The following is a 6,179-nucleotide window of genomic DNA, read 5'->3' as shown; positions in this document are numbered from 1 at the left end:
TCAAGACAACATTGCCCAGTTTCCATTTGGAATATAGACACCAGTGAATTTTGGCGGTGGCAATTTTTGTAATCGGAGAAGAATAACTGTATCCCCTTCTGCTTTAATTCTTTTCAAGGCTAACTGCCGAAAAAAAACCAACAATTCCCAACTGCCGAAAAAAACCCAACAATTCCCTACTGCCGAAAAAAAAAAAAAAATCCTAATTAACTCAGGACAACATTGGCAAGTTTCCACTCAGGATCTACACTCCAGCAAATTTTAAAAGATTACTGAAAAACCTTATATATAGATCTATATCAGGTATCATTCCTGACACTTCACCTTAGAAGCTGATGAGCATCCAGGCTACGGTATTAAATCTTTGAGGACCTGGTTTCTGATCCTTTCCACAACCCATGAAGACGCGCTGTTTTAACACTAAAATAAAGACAGGCTGTTTGGGGAACTTAAACAAAAAAACAAAAAAAAAAACATAACTTCGTTGTTCAAACTGATTTTTCAATTCTGCTTTCATTATAAATTCCTATATGTCACTTTAAAAGGCAGGACCCCCCCCCCCCCCCCCCCCAAGATATGCACACTCTAAAATATGCAAATTTGCGTTTCTGGATTTGTGTAATGACAGTCAACATGAGCTGCAACATTGCCTTTGTTTGGTCGGCTGCTGATCGGACATATATATATATGTGTCACGACGTGGTGGAACCAGGCGCTCGTCAATTCTCTGGGCATGTGGAGTTATTGGTATCAGCTTACAGCCTCATTCATTTTTCTTGCTTTCGAGGAAAAAGTAGCCATTATCTTGAATAGAAGTCGAAATATTTGCAATTGAAGCAGAAGATGAGGCCTATTTTCGGAGATAGAAATAACACGAAAATGACCGCCAAATTTTGGTGACTTCAAAGGTTTGAGAGTTCTTAGAAACTGAAAATTTACATTTTTTGTACCTTTTATCAACATTTTTAGTAAAACTAACACAGAAATATGTTTTTAAAGGTCCATAAAAGGTACTGAGCCAATAAACAAATATTCTATAAAAATTGCCAATCCGGCAGAAAAATGCCAGTTTCTTCGATTTCATTATTTTGACGAGCGCCTGATTTCACCACACTGCCTCACATAATATATGTGTGCGTCCGCTACGGACAGAAAGAGTTCATGACATAACTCTTCTGGTGGCAGAGTACAGTAACTTTCCACACACCATAGAGCAGTAGTAAGTAAAACCCTCACGCTAGAGCTTAGGTCTCTATTTTTTCTTTCTTTCTTGGCATCGCAAGATTTTTACAGAACAACTTCTGTTTTGTTTTAGTAGAGGTTTTACGGGGCTCGCAACAGCATAAGGTCATAATATGAGCCCCAGAAACAACTTTAAGTGTCGCAATATGTATAAACACCGCTCTCAAAAAATCCAATTTTAAAATATTTTTTTATAGTAAAGGGTTTTACGGCGCTCGCAACTGCATAAGGTCATATGAGCGCCAAGGGGTGGGTGTCAACAGAGAAGTCTTTACAGGGAATCAGACTTACTCTGCTCATCTCTCTAGCTTCAACAGCACAAGGTCTGCTTAATCCAAACGGAACAGGCTAACAGCACAGGGCAAACAAACGAAACACGCAGCATCATGAGAGGCCTGCTGTAGACTAGTGTGTGGCCAACACAAACACGTTCCTGGTCGCTAGCATGAACACGCACGCACGCACGCACACGTGAACACACACGCACGCACGCACGCACACGTGAACACACACACACGCACGCACGCGTGAACACACGCACGCACGCACTCACACGACCAAAACCGAACGGTGAGAGTGAGAGAAATAAATTAATAAATAGAAGTACAATAGCAGCAATAAATACGCACACATTTCTGTACATGTTCATACAGTGAGCTTCGCTTCAACCGAAAACTGAGGGAGGACCGTCCCATTTTCTCCCGTTTAGCGCAGCGTTTTGCTCACTCTTCTTAGTGAAGGAAAACAAAATTTCGTGGATTTTTTCTTTCTTTCAGTTCGAAGGGGAAAAAAATTCCGGGGATTCTATTTCCATTCAGTTTACTGCCGTTCCCGGGTCGTTGATTGATTGATCGATTGATTGAGAAAGTGTTTTGCTGCACGAATGACTCAATTTTGGGTCATACAAGTGCCCAGTTTTCGGGCTCCTCATGCTCAGTTGAAGCCAACCTCACTGTATATATCTCACAAACATTGTAAGGCCACCTTTATGACAAGATATCGTATGTCCAGCACTGGGCTTTATCCCACACTCTACCATGCACAAACACACTGTATAATACACACACACACACACACACATACACACACAGACATAGAGACATACGCACACGCACACACAAAGAGACATACGCACAGACATTCACGCAGACATACGCACAGACATACAGGCAGACACATACACAGACAGAAAGAAGAAACATTGACACCCTTGTTGTAAACAAATACCTTCCACATCATCACTCTAAACACCTCGTCCCCAACAATGAGAACAACGAGAACCCTACACCCCACTGTAAGCTGACAAAATGCCCTTTTTTCATTTTTAGTGTAAATTTCTTTTCTTTGCTAAATTGAAAGCCTGATCAGTTACCCTACTTGTGTGTAGGGAGGCATTGCGCTGCCAAGAGCGAAATGCTCGCAGCTAAAGGGATTTGAAAACAACAACAACCCTACTTGTGTGAAAAAAATCAAAGTGAAATTGTAACTAGTTTTTCAATAAATTAGAATTCTAATTTCGGAAGAACGCCCGCTTTAAATGGTTACGCTGACAAAAAGCCACTTTATCATCTCAAAACTGCTGCGAAAGAAAATAAGGTGTTTTGTCAGCTTACAGCAGTGTACTGTATAGACAAGCGCCACGTCACATCATAAAACAGACACAGTAAAATATTACCAAACAGTAAGACATTACCACACACAGTCAGTAAGACATTACTAGACACAGTAAGACATTACCAGACACAGTAAGACATTACCACCGGCATTTATGGAAAAGTCTGGGAAAACCACCACCACCAGAAGCTCTTCGACTTTGAAGTTGTTTTCTGCTATCCTAGAAGTAGAAGCAGACACGAGCAGACGAGGACAGATTTTATCAACTTTTGTAGATTGTAATCTAGAAAAAGTTTCTGAACCAGAACAGGGCAGAGTTTCATCAACTTTTGTTGATTCCTGTAAAATGAAAAATTTATATATTATATGCTAGAGCAGGGGGCATAGTTTCATCAATTTTTGAAGATTCTTATAAAACAAAAAAATTTATGAGCCAGAACAGGGGAAGAGTTTTATCAAATTTTGATGATTCTTGTCAAAACAGGTATATATAGAATTGGTATGAAACATACCGTATTATAATAATATATAGAACTGCTCGCTTCAAAGGCTCGAGTAGACATTTGTCAAAAGATGACACAAGGGATCTGTACGTCCGTACCTGATATCACAATGGGGAACACATGGTCTGTCCAGACATAACAGTTTTAGTTTCAGTAAGAGTTTTACGGCACTTGCAACACAATAAGGTCATATAAGTTCCGCAAAGATTAGAGGTGTTACAAGAGAGTAACAAAAACAAAAAAGAAGGAGGGGGGGAGGGGATAAAGACGATAGATTTTTTTATATGAAAGAAGGAGCAGACCACACCAGAGCACCCGCCAACCACCCACACAGACATATCAGACAATTGAAAAATATGTCATAGACAGACAGACAAAATACGTCATATACAAACAGACAGACAGTATACAGTCGAACCTGCTCCAAGGACCACCTGTCCAAAGCAATCACCTGTAGAAACCACACTTACTGGGCTTCCTCCTTGCATTTTTTTCTACACAGTGCAGTCTAGCAAATATTTAGGAAAGTATATTTATAATGCTGGAACTTTATATCTGAAATATTGGTCAGTTTTTCTAAAATGTATGCATTTCGTTGTGGTACTGAGCTTTAGAGCTTCTGTATGTGCGTGTGTGTGTGTGTGTGTGTGTGTGTGTGTGTGTGTGTGTGTGTGTGTGTGTGTGTGTGTGTGTGTGTGTGTGTGTGTGTTTTGTAAGCACCACCGAGCACTTTTTGTGGATTCTGGCGTGTTATAAATTCATTTATTGTTATTATTATATTCATAGCCAACACGCACTAGCCAAACTATTTTTTCTTATACATAATTATTTTCTTTGAATTTAAACACGGTTAATGAAATTCGTAATTTGTATATACAGCAAAATAAAACCCAAAAAAACCCTGCATCCCATCAATTTCATTTAAGCACGAGCTAGACTGTACTACAATGACAATGTCCTGGAGAAGGACCTGTCTAAAAAGACCACTTTACTCCTCAACAATGGGCGGGTTGTCTTGGACAAGGTTCGACAGTGTACATTTACACACAAGAAATAGAACATGAGCAGAAAATTACGAAGCGTAGATATAGACAGAATGAAATATTTATATACCGTACCGTATCACATTTCCATAATTAGTTAGGATTTTCTTTTCTCTTTCACTCGGATAGTTTGTTTGAGTTCTTCAAGAGGAAGAAATCAACACCAGGCAGAACAGAATATGTGTGTGTGCGTGTGTGTGTGTGTGTGTGTGTGTGTGTGTGTGTGTGTGTGTGTGTGTGTGTGTGTGTGTGTATGTCCATCATTATTGTCCATCGGAGCTGAGTCAGGCTGTGGGAGTCGTTCACAGCCACAGCCTTAGTCAGCACAAAGGCTTTTTTTTCTCATTTTTAGTAAGAGTTTTACGGCACTTGCAACATAAATTGGTCATAGAAGTGCCGAAGATTAGAGGTGTTACTAGAGAGTAACATTCAAAGAAAAGAAGGAGGAAAGAGAGATAAGGAGGATGATAGATGCTTGATGGGAGAGACAGAGCAAAGCACGCCAGAGCACCTGCCAACCACCCACAGCGCAACAGCGGCAACATTTCCCTCAGGAAGCAAATTACGACAATAGACGAAGCGACACGCGTGACAGAAGTCCGAGGACCATAAAACACCGGAGTCCTCACATACAACCCACTTTACTTAGACAGACTTTGTGGGGGGGGGGGGGTATCCAAACTCTCATCAGACATGTTTCAAAAAAGGCCGTTTAAAACAAGAGCGAAAAACAATACAACGTTATTCACAGATGAAAAAGAAAAAAAACCAAACAAACAAAAACTACAAGCAAATGAAAAACGGCAAAGGCCAAAACAGAAACTAAATCCTCCAAAATGAAACAAAATTGTTTAAACAAACCCAAAAAACGACCACCACCAAAAGAGAGAAAAAAAAATTCGGCAAAGAGGAGAAAAAGCAAATCGACTAAGTGCCGTATACTCCTCTTGTTGTCTTTGTAAAGCAAGCCAGCACATTTAGGAATTTATGACACATACATACATACACTGCCGCATTATGACGGGGAATAAACACGTATCTTCAGCATCATTCCACAAACGCTTAAGTCATTTTTTGTTTGAAGTTTCGAGGAAACGAAGGAAAAAGAGAGGGCCCACATACCCACAGGCTAGCAAAAAAGAAAACCATGAACTTTTCGCATCCTGTGGAAGCGCTCACAGGAACACAAAATTAACCGATTAAACTGTCTAATTGGCGCTCGCCCCCCAAAAAAAACGTGATAAGTGGAGGCACCTGACCAGGATCTCTGTCACAGTACAGCGCCCCTTACGATCCTCGTGGATTGTGGGATCAGTGAATACAGTGGATTGTCTAATTACACATCAGCATCTTGTATCATGACTATTTTCACAACCATTGGCCAGGAGTGGGGGCAAAAAAACAGTGAGACAGCTTCAGTCAGGAATTCGGATTTCCCCCGATTTATCTGTAAGTACGCTAAACAAATTGTCACCTCTTCTCATCACAGCATTTCTCCACTGTTTGCTTCAAACACCGAGATTTCTCGACTGTTCGTTTAATGACCCGAGATGGTTTACTGCAGTGAAAAAAGGCACAGCGGCTGTCCTACTTCTCACACAACGCTCAGTTTAAAAATACCGAATATCCTTTTCTGTACATCCGTTTCCGTGACTCTTCTCCTGGTTCCACGTGGTCTTCCCCTTGATCTCTCACCCTGTGGGTTCCAATCTAACATTTTTTCCTTGTTATATAAGGTGATGCAAGCAATAACACCATTCTGGCTAAAACGACCCCC

Source organism: Aplysia californica, unplaced genomic scaffold, assembly GCF_000002075.1.
Source record: "Aplysia californica isolate F4 #8 unplaced genomic scaffold, AplCal3.0 scaffold01166, whole genome shotgun sequence".
Lineage (NCBI taxonomy): Eukaryota > Metazoa > Mollusca > Gastropoda > Aplysiida > Aplysiidae > Aplysia > Aplysia californica.
The sequence above is the reverse complement of the archived record's forward strand: the minus strand, read 5'-3'. Positions refer to the sequence as shown.